Here is a 17,705-nt window from a genome sequence, read left to right as displayed (position 1 = left end):
TTCCTTGATGGTCCTTGTAGGTTTATGTTTGCTTTTCTTAGCCCCAAGGCATTCGAGTTTTCCAGCACTCTTAAAAGGAAGTTTCACTGATAGGGCAGCAAAATCCAGTAACTATTTTGCTAAATCAGATCCATTGTGAGGTTTGCTTCATAGTAATTTTATTTCATAGGTGTCTTGGTGGCATGAATCAATTTCACACACATCGTGGAATTTTAATTTGGTTACAAAATAGATTACAGACAGCTGTATCTAAGAAAGCTGTACCTAGTTATTTTTGCTCCGACAGGGTAAGCTGGAATTTGGGTGTAGCTTTAGCTGACATTACATGATGTGTCATATTTTTTCTGAAATATATGTCATTCAGCCTCTGATATGTTTTTTGAATTGAAAAGTAACATATCCACTAAATAATTCATAGTAACAGACCCTTATCATGTAACTAGCTTATTCAGCACAAAGATCTTGAAGGATATTTCACTAAAAGGCAACACACTCAGTAATGGAATTTCAACCTCTTTAATTAACTGTAGCATTGTTAGTTCCAGAAGAAATCACAGAAGGATCCAGAGGCTGACTTGGCATACTCACAAGTTTTATCTTTCTCAGTCGTGAAGGCACAGCAAGAGCAAGGGACTCCAGGCTGTGCTCCACTGGAATTCCTGAACCTATCTCTCTGAGATGCTGATAAGAATGCTGCCGAAGCTTGCTTGCTAATACTATCTATGAGGCACCCTTTTAGCTAAAGCCTTTTCCTAAAAAGAAATTTTGGGATTTTTTTTGGTTTTGATTTAGAGGGCTACCTGTCATATATATATATATATATATATATATATATATAACGATAAATAATGTTTAAACTGAATAGAATCTTTAAAAATAATGTCTACATACCAATAAAAAGCCAGAATTATAAATCTGAATGCCAGTTTTATAAAACATGTAATCAATTTTGCTGATCATAATCTAATAAAGAATAAGCTAATTAGTGGTTTTGGCAAAACCATATTTTATCACTACTATTTTTCAACTGATGTCTAAATATCAGAGACCACAAAGTGTACACAGACTGAAAAATAAGCATTATACCATTTCCTAAAAATATTCTGGATCTAAAAGAGCTCTGGTTCTCCTTGGAGAATTGTAAAGTTGCAGTTGAACTTGACAGCAATTTCTATTGTTTCCAAACTGGCTTAACCATCTCTGGGATATGAAATAGTTGGAAAAAGAAAAAGAAAAGAAATGAAATGAAGTCAGTCTGAAATAAATGTAACTGAGTAATTAATCAATTAACTACTGCCAAGTTGTATGTTAAATTAGTTCCCTCTTACTGGTTTTAAACCAAGATTAAAAATGTTTACAAGTGTTACAGACCAGTTATTCCACATGTAATTGAACTCAATAGTTGAATTGGCAACAGAGAGAAACAGTTTCGTCTTCAGAGATTTTTTTAAATGATGCACTCTCTTTTCATCTCCCACAAAACAACTGGAGAGCATCATGCTCCTAACTCACTTGCTTGTGAAGATTTAATTCTCTTTGGATTTCAGTGCTCTGTTTGCAAATTACTAAGGAAAAACTGTACAGCTATAAATGATCTGAGAGCTACTGAGATAACACGATGTTTCTGGAAAAGGGAAGATGAGTGTTTCAAAGAGACTGTCTAGAAAATGGATGTGTATATGCATACACATGAACTTTCCAGAGAACTACTCAATATCATAGCTCCATCTCATTTTATTACAGTACTGTATATGATCAACTACTGTTAATGATAAACAGATATTTGCAGCCATGGACTGCAAATCTAGGTGTTCAAATCTAGGTGACAAAAATTCCCCTAAAAATTTCAAAAAATTAAGAATCTTTGACTTTTGACTGTCTTGTACTTTCTGAAAAGGCAGAATATATTTCAAAATATTTTACCACTTTTTTTCCCCACCAAGTAACATATGGGCATGATGAACCATCTTGAGTTAAACTTGAAAATGAACATGAAAAGCATTGCATATATTTACATTTCTTCTTTTTATTCTTTAGCCCTCTTTTGCGTCATCCTTGTTATTTGGACAATCCTTGGTGCAAATTTATCAGTGGAAGCATGTTTTTGCAAGAGACTGAGAAATCCTAATTCAGGGGAAAGTAGTGTAAGTTCTATCTAAGGATTTCTGTCCTTAAAGTTCAGGCTGGACAAACAGAAAACTGAAAATCTCCATGTTTTAAGAGAGACATAATAGAGTTTAAAGAGGGTAATGGTAAGGATGACAGACTGAATGCCTTGTGAGGACAGGCTAAAAAGGCTGAGACTTCAAAAGGGGGAAGCCTAAGGAAGTGTCACTGAAATGTTTGATAAGTCATGAAAATCATTAAGCTGAGTGCAGAACCTTATTTGCTAAATCTTACAATACAGGAGGTAAGGGTCAATTACTGAAAGTAGAAAAATTGGTTCAACATAGAGGTAGATGCAAAATGTTTCTTTACAGAGCAAAGGGGTGTTATGAAATTTGTTTTCACAGAAGGTGTCGAGACAGATAACAGCAGATTCAAAAAAGGATTAGGCAAATTCATGAGAATCACTTGCTTAGACAGATACTAAAGAGATAGGCAGGGTTATACCCTGTACCACCCTTAATAAAGCAGCTGGAGATACTCCCAAGGTATAAAGTGTGACACCACAGAGCAATAGATGGGCCCTTCTCCCATTGGACAGCATATGTCACTGGCACTTTCAAAAGTCAGATGGGGAGAGAACACACAATGGGTTTTCATGAGTCAATAATATATTTTTAAGGGGAGAAAGCCACAAGGGAAATTATTGGATTAAGTTGCTAAATTTTGCTGGTTTGATTTAGTGTTTGGTTGGTTTTTTTTAAGAAGAAGAGAGTAGGCTATATAATGAAAATCTTAAATATTCTGTTAAATAACCTGTCAGAATTCTTCCTCACGGTTTAATGTTATTGACAAACATTTTTAATAAGCTTGCTCAAGGAAGTCATAAATATGTAGCTCATTTTTCATATTTTTTCAAAGGCTTTAATGACTGCAGAAATTACAAGCTAGTGTTATTACTACTATTATCCAGTATCAAATAGGAACACCAAAAAACACTCTACACAGCTTAATCTCAGTCAGCAGTCTTCAGTCAAATTATCTTAAATGGAAGTTGTCTGGGCTCTCTTATTCCAAACACAAAGAAAAAAACCACCAGAGAGTATTAGTTGATCAGTAGGTGGCATAAATTATTCCTGACTCCCCACTACAATCACAGGGCTTTATACAGAACACATTAAAACCAATAAGAGCTTTTATATCAACCACAATGGAAGAAGGATTGGGGTGGCATTTTGTAATAGGGGGCCTTATGTGTAGAGTCACAGTAATTTATAAACCATTGCTGCTGAACAAAATGAACACAAAATGTCATCCCACAGCACTGGAAATGGTTTTCCAGCAGTCGGCCAACGATTTTCTTGATGAAAAAAAGGGCTGAACAAAAAAGTTCCACACCTGCTGCAGCTTTAATATCAAGCCTTGTCCAATGATGCCATTTGAAATATTTTAACTATTTTGATTTCCACTCTCAATTACCACCATACAATGATGATGGGTGATTGCTAAGAACATGCAAACAGCTGCATTCTCTCCTTCATATTATCTGCCACCAGTTAAAGGAGGCAAAATAATACAGGAGCATCCATCCATGGGGAGAAAGCTGCCATCCTTTGCCAATTAGATGCATCCCTGTCATGCCTGAGGAACTCTCTCACTTCCTTGCTTCGCAGCAGGTCAGATATTAATGAGGAGAACAAAGCTCAGTTTAGATACTGCACCACAACTCCTGGCTGAATGGTTGCTCTGACTTTAGCATGCCAACTTGCACATGAATACTTATTTTTGTCTCAGAACTAAAGAAGAACTTAGGAAAATTAAAAACATCGGAGCCCTGGAGATACCTGATTCCTTTTACCTGCTGTAATGCCTACTTATGTTCCTTATAATGCTCACTTCTGTTCCTCTTCACTATTTAGATTGCTGATGTTCCCCAGCATCAATAAAATGGTGAGGGAAAATAAGAATAAAGCTAAGCTTTTATTCCTGTGGACATATATGATATGAGTGTCTCAGCAAGGAAAGATGACGCTGTCCGATCAAGTTTAGGCTGGGCACTTAATGGGAATGACGGCTCTCTTTTCCCTCAAAAAGGGAAATTCTGTGCAGGAAGAACAAAGAAAATAGAGAAGAAGGCTTCTTACACGTATTCCCAAGCCCTCTACACTAACTAACAGACCTCCTTTGACACCTCTCATTTATAAAGCAATTTAGGTTAATGTACCTCTGAGAACTCATTAGTGGAGGCAGCACAAACAGAAAGAACTGCAGAAATGTTTTTGTTCAGGATATCAGACAGCAACACAAAATACCTAGAGATTTATAGGAAACAAAACTGTTTCTAAAGTCATGTAATCGGGAAGGTATTGTGAGATGAAATTACATGTTCATCTCAGTTAAGCATTAGGGAAGAGAATGGGAAAAAGCTCCCCTGCCTTTTTTCTTTTTTTTTTTTCTTTGCTATCTCTTTCAAGACTCTAAAACAGGGTTTAAAAGATTGCAGAGGCTCAAAATTCACTCCTTACTGAGCTCTTGACTTCATACAAATCAATGAAGAATGAAATGAGACCCTAGGGCTTCTTACTTGCCTTGACTGCTCAGTATCTCTGGAGCATTCTGACTGAATTTTAAGACAGTCATTTGTTCATTTGCTGTAGCTAAATCACTTGAAAGGCTATTACCTGCCCCTAATATTGTCTTTATTTGACTCCCAGACTCATCAGTTAGGAGAGCAAAATAAGTATAAACTTGAGTATTTTTTTTCATCTTTCAACAGAACATATATATTCCTTCTGCTAACATGAGGAGACCGTACTTTCTCACCTCCTCATAGTGCTTCAATGCCTCAAACCTTGCTGTCCATCAGATTGCATTTCAGAGGCAAAGCTTTTTGGTAGACTTGTCTCATTTAAGCAGCCTGCAGTAAGAAAAGCACAAAACACAGGGAGGGGGATAATTAGTTTATACCTTTCTTTTCTTCCACCAGCAGTATGCTATTAACAGCAAGAAAACTGTATTTTATTAAGGCTGTGTTTATGTACAAGCAAATCAGTCAAGGACTTTGTCTTGCATGTTTCCTCTTGAAGTAGTTGCAAACTGTATAGTGAGCTTCCTAAATTCATTTGAACCAGATAATTGTTTAAAATAGACAGGAAACCACTCAAGAGATAACTAAATCCCCACCACCTGTGTGTCATTCTGACTCACAGCCCCAGCAAAGCAAACACTGAAGTCAGTGAGAACCTTTCCATTGACACATGTAAGTTTTACCCTTTTACTCCCCTCTAAGCTAGAAGAAGAGCAGATCATCTTCGTGATCCTCCAACCCACGTTTTCATGTTCATATGGGCAAAATCAGCAGGAAAATAGCACATTTAACAGAGATCCAAGATGAAAGTTGCAGGGGGCATTGTGCTTATGGGAGAAATCAGGCTCCCAAAGGATCCCACTGTTCTCTCTCAGCATAACCATGAAATGAAGGAAAAGTTGGTAGTATTAGTCTAATTAGATCCTGATATTTGTGGGTTTTTTGTTTTTTCTCCCATAACAAAGAACAAGTTTATTCCTCTTGTGCATTATCCAGAAAATAGTATGGCTACAATAGGGTAGCTGTGCTTGACCTTCTGATAAGCATAAGTCAATTGAAAGCCACAGGTAACCCATACCTGAGCTCAGATTCTCAGTTTTATCCTGTCATCTGTGTTCTCTCCAGTCTGCTACTACCTTAGAGGGAATATTTGGAGATGGTGAGCTTGTAGTGCGTTGCTCAGCTCCTGAGTAAGTTGTCTCAGATCCGCTGAATCCAGTGCAAGTGCTTGTTTACATGTTCTCTGAATAACCACAAGCCATTAAATAAAGTTTCACTACAGGACTGTAACAAGTACAAGCAGTGGGACTGTGTCTGCACAGAGTGGATTAAAATCCTAGCATCATGATGGACCAAACTCATAAGGCTGCATTATTCCTAAACCTATGGATACAGTCAATCAAAAGAGAATACAGAATGGCTCTTTGCAATGTCATTTTAGGGGACTGGCTCCTTCGCCCCATAGTGCTTTTGAAAATACAGCTATATTCACATAAATACTAGTCTGCATATGATTAGCCAGGAAGCCTGTAAATGAAATAAAAAGTTTGACAATTGATATATTTTTTGGAATTAATCTAGATTAATTAGTTTGTTGTTGAAGTCTAAATAATATTATGGGCTGTGTGCACAAAAATGAAATGGTAAAATCACAGTTATTACAAATTTAGAAAACATTGCTGAGCCCAGTACCTTGTACAGCCGAAATAAGGAGCCATACAAATTTTCACACTGGGAACTCTCAAACACTATCATGGTCCATTTGAAACTGTAATACACACGAAAGACATGCATGATGAATACCTAAGTTGGAAAGCTGAGAGAGGCAAAATTGTCTGGAAACTATAAACTAGAATTTGCTTAGCCACATAACATTAGAGTTGAGTCAAAGCTGCTAAAGCTTACAGATGTTATAGCTTACTTTCCCTCCCCTGGAGTTACAGTATCAAAGAATTTGAGCTGCTATATCCACTTTTCATAGTTGATGTGGTAGGTACTGTCACATTCAGCGGTTTTTTTTAAGTGACTGAGCCATCTGCAGAGAAACACCACGTAGGCATCTAGAAGGGCTGTGATCATGTATAACGACACCACTATCTTAATGTGTGTTGACACTGAAGTTACTTTAAATCTCTGAAATATGATCCCTTACTGCTGTGGAAAATTCTACCAGAGTGCCTAAAGTGCCCAAGATTGTGAGTGGAAGCTCTAAAAGGTACATTTCTCTCAGGAATTTTCCACTTACAAAACTGGCATTCATCATGATCAATATGCAAAGGTTATTAATCATTCTTGCAGGTAACCAGAATGGCAGAGAATCAGCGTGCTCTGAAAAGAATGCATGAACACTACTTTGATAGGCTGGGTCTTATTTTGTAGACGATCTTGATGTGTTTTATCTTTTCTTAAAAGCTAGCAGAGAATACATAAAAAGTTGTTTCTGCCATTGGACGTAAAAGGACAGAATATGTTTTGAAGGGATATTGTGAATGATGCAATCAGTTATTATCTACTCAGAAAACAGATTGCAATTTCAATCTCAATACAGCTAGAAGAAGGACGACCCTGAATCTGACTTGACTTTTACACTTCCTTCTTAGATACCACAGCAGCTTGAGCTGAAGTTCAGCTGCTGCAGAATTTTGAGTGGGTGCTGAGATGCTTAGGGTAATTCTGTGTACAGTCTGGAGCTGTGAAAACCAAAAACCAGTTAGAGAAGCATGAGTTTTGTCCTGCTCTCTCTACTTTCTTCTGTCCTGTCTGCTTCTTTCTTCCCACAGGCATACCTGCAAAACAGATGACAGAGAGCCATTTAGTAGGCTTTGTGTCTCTTGAAGTCTCTGCTTAATAAGAAAATCCACATCTTTCTGACTGTTTTGATTAGATTCAACCCAGCTAAATCATTTCCTTTCCTCTTTCATTGTGCTTTTTCTCATTTGCTTTTATGGTACTTCCTTTCTTCATAGCAGTCTCCTGCTGTGTTCACTGTTCTCTCTACTTTTTCCCCCTATTTTCCTCCCAATGTTTCTCCATTCATCTATTCACTTGCCTTTCATTTTCCCAGTACTGTATCCTTATGGACCCCCTGCTGTCTCTGATATCCTATTATTTCTTCCCTGCTTCGTCGATAGACATCAGGTTATATACAACAGGTTTGCAAGAAAATATTAATGTAACAAGAGTATTAAAAGACATAACATTCCTGAAATACTGGAAGTCCAATGTCTTGCAGGAACACAAGACCTCCTTTTTAGTAGGGGCTTTGATGCTGTGGGCTAAAGTGCTTTTCTTACATTATAATAATTTTTTTCCACTGAAAAAAATCCAGAAATAGTGCTTAAATCCTTAAAACAATTTATGTTCCAAACCCCTAATACTGGAATACAGAAATCTTTCAAATATCATTTATTATTAAGGGGACCTTGAAAGTTCAGAAAATAGTTAATTCACAAGAATCTGTCACCTCCCTATTACCCATGTTCCAATTTACTTATGGCTGATGTCTTTGTACTCATTTGGTCTCCAAGGCAGGTCAGCAGTTTTCAACCTGTTTGTTACATGCTTCAGAGAGGTTTTACAAATTCTTCTCTACTTTTTCTCCATTTGATAATTTATTTGATTTATATTTAATATTTAGTATTTATTAGATCTTGAATTGTTTTCTGTATTAACCCTGGCAGGAATATTTCTCTCAGTCTATCATATTGAACTAATTTTTATTATTTTCCCTTTCATTCCTATCTTAGTATTGGTTAAATGTAAATAATTCTCATGCAAAGTTATTCATTAAAATGTTAATTTTTAACCATACCCAGTAGCATCCTCTCAAAAACTGTCAGAAAATAGTTACCGGTTTATTGTATGATTTTGGAAGAGATCATGAAAGCTTTCTTCACTGGGCTTGGCAGAAGCCTCATGGGACTGCAGCTCGTATGACATGATAATGACTTGTCTTTTATTAAATTCCTTCATTTTACACTCTAATACATTGTTGTCTAATGCTGTGATTGAAGGAGATGAGTGTGGAGCTGGTCCTTTCTTGGGCTGATGCAGGATATGACCAAAATACAGTCAATTACTCTATAGTCAGTATAGTCAATTATAGTCATTGATTCCCAGCCATACATAAAATACCAGAAATAACAGGTAAGCAAAGAAATATTGCACACTGGGATCAACCAGGTCTGAGAGTCTTCTCTGTACCAGGAGACGGCCCCAGCAGCATGTTACTCTGCCTTCCTGCTGCTCCATCAGTGTTGCAGTGGGAAATGTTTTGTGGTATTTAAGCATGAATCAAACCTACAACATCTGATTTATTGAACCCACTCTCACATATCTGTGTTTTCCATTAAGGATGGACTCTTCATAAACAGATTCAATAGTCATTCCACAGGGTGCTTGGACAGACCGCCTACAGGCCAGTGCTCTGTGAGAGGCAACAGTGAACAGCCTGCAGATATAAGCTTCTGCCAGGTGCCACATGGATATCTGCAACCCATCCTAATATACTCTCTTCCTTCTACAAAAAGGGCAGGACCCCACTGAAGCCAAGAAGCAAACATTAACTTTTCTGCACACTGTCTCCAGAAAGTACCAAGTTATGTATGTTAGCACTTCCATCATGGAATATTATCAGCTGGAGATTGATGGCCTTCAGGAATTTGAAAATCTGTGAAGTAAACTATATACTGGCAGTTCTTTACAAACATTATGTAAAGTGTCTCTACTTCGACATTAGAGGAACTGGAGATCAGCAGAAGCAAGGAGTACAGTCAGCAGAGAGAAAACCCTGATGAGAAGCAGACAAGCAAGTCAAGAGGAGAGAATAGCACGGCAGAAGCTGGATGCAGAGACAGAAAGGACAAGGGGTTCTGAAAGGATGAGGGGAACTGGAGGACAAGGAAGGGAATCTCCTTTTTTATCTCTAGGCTGTGTAAAATGGGAAGTGTGCCACCATCACAGACATTCTATGCTTGTCATATTTCCAAATGTTAGAGTGCCTCCAGAGCAAGTTCTCTTCTTTGGCAACAGGAAGGCGTTTTTGGAAGCCTTCATGGTGACCTTTTTTACCCAAGTTTAGACACATGGAGTATTGTTTAAAACTAGCAAACAGACTTAGCTGAGTGACTTCTCTCCATTGACAGACTGTAGAGGGAAGGTGGGAACTTCTTTAAACACCTGAAGTTTCACTGCAAGTTATGTGCCAAAGTTAAGCAGGCAGATTGTCACAGAATGGCATTTTAAGTAGAATCTGGTTAGCAGGCTTGAATTCCCTTGTTCACAGCTGAGATTTTTTTTTTAAGATAGAAAGAGAAAGGCAAATATTCCTAGATTTCTCCAGTAAAAGTGACTTTTTAGGTCCCAGATGTCAGCTTTCATCTCAGCTGCTGTCTGTTAGAAGTACACTTCACTCTGGGGTAGAATGTTAGAATTACAGTATCAAACATGGGTAAAGGGTATGGGGAAAGGCTTCTTATGTGGTTTCTATCTTGTTAGCTCAAAATTATTCTCAGCACTTTAAAAGAAGGATTCATGCAGTGATTGACAAGGGATGCACTTTCCTATCATAGAGGAACCTTGGCACCAGCTTCTCAAGTCCTAGACCTCACTAACCGAGCTTCCCATTTTCCATGTGACTGCCTTTCAGTCAGGTGTCAAATAACTATTCCTCCTACCAAGACTATACAGGTTGAAGCTGTACATTTCACACAGGTCAGCCTGAGGGGAGAAGAGTAGAAAGGATGGTACAAAACACAAGGAAGAGAAAGTGAAAAAGCTTAGGGATTTCTGTCATTCTTGTTTTTTTCACTGCTTCCTTACCTCTGAAATGGAAGATGTTCCCATTTTGCTAGTCTCACCAGCCTTCCTCCACTTGTTTTCCTCCATACGTGTCCAAATGTTCAGTAAACCCATAATTCCTGTTAAAAATACAGTGAACAAAGGTCAGAATCAGAGGCACTTTTCTTCACTAGCAGAGGTGTTTGCTGTCCTATGCCTTGTCCTTTATCTGCAACTAAGGCAATTTCTCTCCTGTGTTTTGGAAGTATTGGTTCACTTTTCACTAAGCAGGAATAAAATTCCTGTGAGGGGTCTTCCTCTCTGTTCTCACATTTTAGTGTTTCCAATGACTCACGTCAATACAAATTACTGTGATTTGTATCAAATAGACATAGCAAGAACTTGCAAGAATTGAAGAGATAACAACAAAGCAAATCAATTTAACTCTGAAGTTCACTGTATGATCAGATTTAATTAGTTAAAGTAGTCCAATCTTATTTTCTAAAAATCTAAGGTATTTAGAGTTTTTTGCACAAAGCTGCACCAAACTGGAGTTATACAATACCACATAGAAAAATCAAAGCTAAATGAGGCAAATCTGACAACTTCCTCCTTTCATTAAAACAGATGTTTTAATAGTGAACTTTTAAACTAACATTTTTCCTAGTGTATTTTAAAAATCACTAACAACTCTTGTTAAATCTTTCTCTGCTTCCAGGTTCTTATCATTAATGAAGAAGATAAAGCAGGTAATAATAGAGAGGGAAAGTTTTTTCCAGGTAACCAGTTGACCCTCATGAAAAATCATGAAAGAATGTAGCTTTTTGCTTATTGTTGGTAAGAAAGCTCTCATCATATTCCATCTACATCCTGGCTGTACCTTCTTTCCCTGTGAGAAATGATGCGTGAAAAGTTTATGAAATAGAAAGTTTGAAAGTTTGGCTGATAGTAATAGGAATACCTTCATTTGTCCTTTTGTATTCCCACGGAAACAATGTCTGCATGTATTCTGACAATGTATAATAGAGTCAGGAAAAACATATTAATGGAAATTTCTGATAGCATCATTTAAATCTGGTCATGGCCCGAAGACTGACTTCTGTCTATCACAGACTAACAAGTCTTATCTGTTTTCTAGGTGTGCTTTTAGTAACTTATGCTCGATTGTATGTTTGATTATTTATCTTAGTAAACAAAGATGTGAGCAGGTATATCAACAATGAAAGCATCTGTCATTCAGATGTATATACAGTGTGTAGAGAAAAAGTTCACCTGTAATTAAAAAAAAAAAAACCAAAAAACCAGGTAGGTGATTACATGGAATAGATAATGAAACATGGAAAGGATCTAGAAATCTATTTAAAGTTATGTGAAAGAAAACTGGGTTTTAAATTTTTTTTAAGAGAAGAGTTGATATTTGAAAACTCTTGCAGATTAAAAAAAATACATGAAATTATTTTGAAATACAATCTCTGAATCTTATCGTGATATGCTTTAAAAATATGGTGGGAAAATGAAGCTACATATGCAGACAGTTTAGACTTCTACTTGTGAATCGTCTCAAACCAGCTCGAAGAGAAATGAGGCAAGTAACATGAAAAATAAAAGCAGCACCTAGAAAAAAATATTGTGCAACAATGATGCTAGGAGGTTTAGGTTGGGATTATTTTGGGGAGGAATACATGGTAAATAATTCCTTGAAACAATTAATATGGAGTCCATATAGGATGGTGACTTTGGGCAAAGTCAGAGAGTTCCTCTGGAACACAAAGAGACATGATCATTTAGCATAAATTCATTTATTGACCCATAAGGGAAGGAGAGGCACTTGCCATAGCATGCTGATATGTATCATTTCAGTTTGTGTGGGGAAAGAAAAAGTAAATTTTCTTCTTCTTGTACCTGCCAATATTTTAAATTGTTATCATGTTTCAGAGTATTTTGCTCCTATGTGCCTGTCACTGGAGCAAGTGATGACAGGCCTGTTTCATGTCTGACATCCAGCATCTCTTAACAGTATTTTGAAGAATGATTCACATCAACTCTATATGAGATTAGTCAGCTTGACAAATGCAGCCCATCTACTCAATGAGTGTCAGAGGCTCAGCCCTCTAAAAGTCTGGACCTAACAGCTGTAGTCAAGCTTAGAGTGAAGGTCATAAATCTTCCAGGGCTGTGGGAGCTGCATGTTATTTGATAGCTGCAAGTCACTGAGGACTGCACTGAACTCTCAGTGAAAGACTCATATTCTTCTAGGGTAGGACTTGGACCAAATCCAAAATTGTACTGTGTAGTTTAATTGAATGAATGAAACACAATGTTGATTTGCCAGCTGTTATATTAGAACATAGGCTTTTAATTCCTTGCTCACAAATTACTCTCTGCATGCAGGCGGGACTAAAGGACTGTTCCACTTAACACCCAGCAATTCATAGCCGGTAGGGAGTTCCTTTGCACACAATGCAAATACCTGGAATAAACACCAAAACATTCCCTAGTATGTAAATGAAACACCTTCAGAGCTTTCAAGAAGTAACACAGTCTTAAAGACTATCAATCACATTCTGCAATGAAATACATAGAAAACATATATGCACATGTCACAGTGAGATACTTTATTCTGGTCTTGGACTGCTAAGATTTGTCTGTCTATTCCAATTTTCAATCAGAGAAAATATTAACTCAAAATTCTCTTGACTTCACCCTGTCCAATATCATGAATTCCAACAGGCTGTGCCCAGTCTGGCATCTTTTAAAATGAACTCCCTGAATTGTTGAAAATGTGACAGAACCTAGAACAAAGATTTGGGTAGGCAGAGGAACACAGCTTGAAGGCAGATAATGGTGTTGAAATGTAGCTGTCATTTCCAAATGGAAAAATTTGAAAATAATTCTTCCCTTACCTGTCAGAAGGGTTTAGATGAAAGGAGAGAATAATTTTTGTTTCTTCCATAAGTGAAGACCTGAGGAGGTCTGAGCTCTTAGCTTTTTAATCTATTCTAAGAATGTAGCACTAGAAAGTAAAAATGAACTTTAGCAATTAGATGTTTTAGCCACATGGACAGTTATTTGCATCTTGATTAATGGATTGCAAGGCCAGGTCCTGAAGACCACCATAGCTGTTGTATTTGATTCAGTCAGCAATGCCACATTTTATAGACCGTGTATCATATCCCAGTTCCCTTTCACAACTGCATATGGCTAGATGTAACACTGTGTAACCTCGGAATGAAGATAGAGAAGGAAACTTATTAATTTTGATTACCAAAGATACATACTTGACATCATAGCAGTTCATAAAATTTTAAAGTCAACACCTTTAAAACCAAGAAGATATTATATTCTCAATAAAATATTATAATAAAGGGACATTAGAGTTCATTTCTGTATGTTAGGGTGTTAGGATAAATAAACCAAACAAATTTCATTTGCTGTTGCATCTTACCTGGAGGCAAAGCGTGCCTCTGGCCAAACACTCAAAGTTTAGGCCTGTTGCATTATTTGAAAAGCATTAAGTGACAGTTTTAAAGCTAACTTGCAAACATATAACCCATACATTTAACTGAGGGAATAATAATTTTGCAACGGAGACAAAATCCAGGATGCAGATTTTATATCCTTTAGTGAAACGTCACTTTTTGTCCTACCACTGCAACATATGCATTATGATTCAGTCCTAAATTTCTATTTCAAAGAAACACTCATCCTCACGGTGTGGATGATGTGGTCATTATGTCTATTCAGTAATTTCTATTCCTGTTGATAACTTGTGTCTCTGTCACTTCTCATGCATCATACACTGCTGAAAAGACAATTATTTTTATCCCTGGCAGTCCATTTATTGGAGGTCTTCAAAGGTATCAGTAGATTGGTTTTCAACTATTATTTTCTCTGTTTTACAGAGAAATTCAGCAGACAAATAGGAATGTATGGATGCCCTTAGGAGTATTCCACATGGTACTGGATACTTTTCTATGCACTGAAGTACTGTTCTAGATTTCTTTATATGACTACAGTGGGAATTTAGGCTTATAGACACATATTTCCAGACACACTCATATAAATAATCTGAAGCATGTTGAAGATATATACTTGTAGAAGACACAGGCTAGGTCATAGGAGACTCAGAGAGGACTTTTGCTTTCAGATTTGTTTAAATTGACTTGGGCAGGTCATATAGGGGAAAAAACTCACCAGTTTTTCTGTCCTTAATATGCTTTCTAAACAATCTTTTGCAAAGTAATTCTTCTTACAGTAACATGACCACCTTCCAACATGGGCACTAAACAAGGCAGGATCTAACATTTTTCTCCCTGTATGTAGGGGTTAGTATATTCTCTTTTATGATTCAGCATTCTTTACTAGCTTATAGAGATCACCTGCATGCTCTTCTTTCTCCAGACAGACTCAGAATGTAGCACAAGCAACCTGTTAATATATAGATAGACATTACAACTTTGAAAGTATCAAGAGCAATGCTGGATGCCAAGAATTATTAATTAGGAGGTATCACACATTATGTTGGCTGTACAGACACTTAGAAATTCAAGCCAAAGTGGAACCACAACAGCAGTGGCAATAACATTCTTGTGCCCATGGACTCAAACATCCCTGGATACAAATAGGAATAACAATGAGGAACACCATCTGCTGAAATAATCTCTTTATACATGCTTGGCAGACCTGCAAAAAAGGAGGGGGAAGGAAGGGGTGTGGAGAGTTTCCAGCCAAAATTTGCAGCTAGATAAAGGTAAGCACAGCAGATGTTGTCAGCACTTCACTCATGGGGTTTTGTTTGCCCAGACACTCCTTTTTAGTAGGAACTAGAAAACATCATTCAAAGGTCCCAGTGAAATAAGCCTGGTACTTTTCAGCAGTCAGGTGTTAACAACACACAGATACATTCTGCTGTGAAATAAATTTAGATTCTAACAGAATTCAACTGCAATAATTGAGATGGAACTAATGTGATTGTGATTTCTGCAGGGTAGGCTAAACTAAATGCTTTGCAGAGAAGAGAAGGGATATTTTCTCCTATAGAAGCATGGAAGTTCAGACCTCCAACATTTCAAACATTAATCCTTGGAACACTGATAGTTGAGCTCACAAATACATAGCAGAGATTTGTCAGGTAGAGAAAATCAAAATAAAACTCCTATTGGACATCTTTTCAAGTGCCAGAGATATAAAGCAGATTTACAGAGCATCATACAGTTTTACAAAGAGTTTAAAAGGAACACACAACACTGAAACTGTACCCCCATAAACATATTTTTTTCCATTATCAGTAAAAATCTGCAACCTTTGGGCTCAGGGTCTAAGTAGTTTTGGCCTTGCCTTTGCTAGAGCTGACCTTAGCTTGCTTTAATGGCTGTGTTGTGGTCAATGGACTGGCTAATGCCTCTCCATTTATAACTTCATTTGCAGGGCTATTGCATGAGGCAAAGGACTGACAAACCTTGGTAGTCATTTTGGGACATGGCCCTTTGTGTCAGGTGGGGAAGATGGAGGCTTCTGTTCAGCTTTCATATTTCTTGCTGGAAAATACGTGAAATAGCACCAAGGAGACACAAACAATTTGAATGCTATTGCTGATGAGATATCTCTGTATTAATTTGAACAATGAACATATATTTTTGTAACAGATTTAATTGTTAAGACTGTTAAGATATTAATTTTACTAAGAGTAAATGCTTCATTTCAGGTGTACAGTATGTTTCCCTCTGCTCATAACAACACTTGAAGTGTATCAAGACCATTTACTACCAATTTTATGCCCTCCTGGAACAGCACTTTAAGGAATTATGAACACGTGGATACATTTCTGCTGAATTAGCCAGAGCATGCAATATGAGTTTGATGTTAGATTTATGCTGGTATGCTGACTTTATGTCAGCTGTGGAAAGACAGATGACACGTGATAAAGCCTGTTAATAGTACAAAGTTAGCATACTAGAAGTTTTGCTTTAATTTGAGCCAGCACTGAAAGATTATATGGGATCAGCACTTTGCTCCTTACAGCTGCAACAGTTTGATCTGGTAGTGGGAACCTGAAGACAGGCTTTCCTGTATCCTAAATTTGCGGCCCTAGAAACTCTGATCTTGCACGTTTGACTGATAGCCTATCTCACTCCTTTTTAATTCATGTAGGCTCTAGGATGTTCACGACAGAGAATGCTCCTTTAGATTCAATAAGTAGGGGATATTTTGATGAATATGCTGGTTATTTATCTCCTCAGGGCTTTTGTTGGTCACCTTATCTTCCCTTCTTTCTCTCCTTTCCATCTCTGTTTCTCATTCTCCTTGATTTTCTCCTTTCTGACTTTGTTTTTCACTACTTATCTCTTGGTCTTGTCTCTCCCTTTCTTTTGCTTTCCCTGCTTTTTGATGAGTCTCTCTGCTCTGGCTCTCCTACAGCCCACTCCACCCCTCCTTCTTGCTGCTCTCTCTCCATTTGCAAGCTCTGCAGACTGCTCATCTGCACTCCTTTGCTGAGGAACACAGTGATGGACTGGCATGCTGCTTCCTGGTTTGAATGAGACATTCATGTTTATGGAAATAATTGTTGTGTGGATGGTTTTGCTTTGACTACAAAGCTGTAAGTGGTGCTAGTAGTTTAGCATTTTCAATTTCCACTAAGTGAACAAATGGGAGATAAATAATGGCATTTACATAATGAATATAAATGCATTGGAATTTGATTATATTCAACAAGTACCTGAGGAAAAAAATGTGTAACTATTTGAGAAAGGTCAGGCTGTCAATATAAAAATGTATTCATTTGAAATTAAAACCCAAGGAGACTAATAATAAAAATTTAAGAAAAACAGAAGATATTGTGAGTAGGGAAGAAGCTCTCAGTTTGTAACAATCAGACTAATCTTTCTTGCCTCTCTAGGGATGGAAATTACATTGAGAAAAGATGGTTGAAAAATAAAAAATAAAATCCACAGGAAACAAATTGAAACTGTATTAGATCAGAGTGGGATACTGACTTTGTAAAAGCTGTAGTTACCTTATTCACACTACTACTGGATGTACTGCTGTTTCACAGGATGACTTTTGGATATCTCCATGAAAGAAGCTGATGACTTTGATCCAACCTATAAAGCAAAGTCAAAACATACAAGAAACTAACATGAATGACAAGAAAAAAAATAGGCATTGTGGTTGTTCCAGCCAGAGCTAAAAGGAATTCTTTCTATTTGGCAATTGTATCACACGAGAAAAATGG

General features: G+C 37.2%; 1 long non-coding RNA gene across 1 annotated transcript in view; it reads right to left on the bottom strand.

The window, feature by feature from the left end:
• LOC148224840 (uncharacterized) overlaps positions 1 to 17,705 on the bottom strand; it is a 72,435-nt gene that overhangs the window by 35,156 nt on the left and 19,574 nt on the right. The window contains exons 2-4 of the long non-coding RNA XR_015801539.1: positions 17,487 to 17,574; positions 10,514 to 10,611; positions 4,930 to 5,023 (exon numbers count right to left, since the gene is read on the bottom strand). This is a non-coding gene — a long non-coding RNA (uncharacterized LOC148224840). The remainder of the gene's footprint in view (positions 1 to 4,929; positions 5,024 to 10,513; positions 10,612 to 17,486; positions 17,575 to 17,705) is intronic.

Source organism: Sturnus vulgaris, chromosome 2, assembly GCF_052056855.1.
Source record: "Sturnus vulgaris isolate bStuVul1 chromosome 2, bStuVul1.hap1, whole genome shotgun sequence".
NCBI classification, from domain to species: domain Eukaryota; kingdom Metazoa; phylum Chordata; class Aves; order Passeriformes; family Sturnidae; genus Sturnus; species Sturnus vulgaris.
This window is presented reverse-complemented; position numbering and strand designations above follow the sequence as displayed.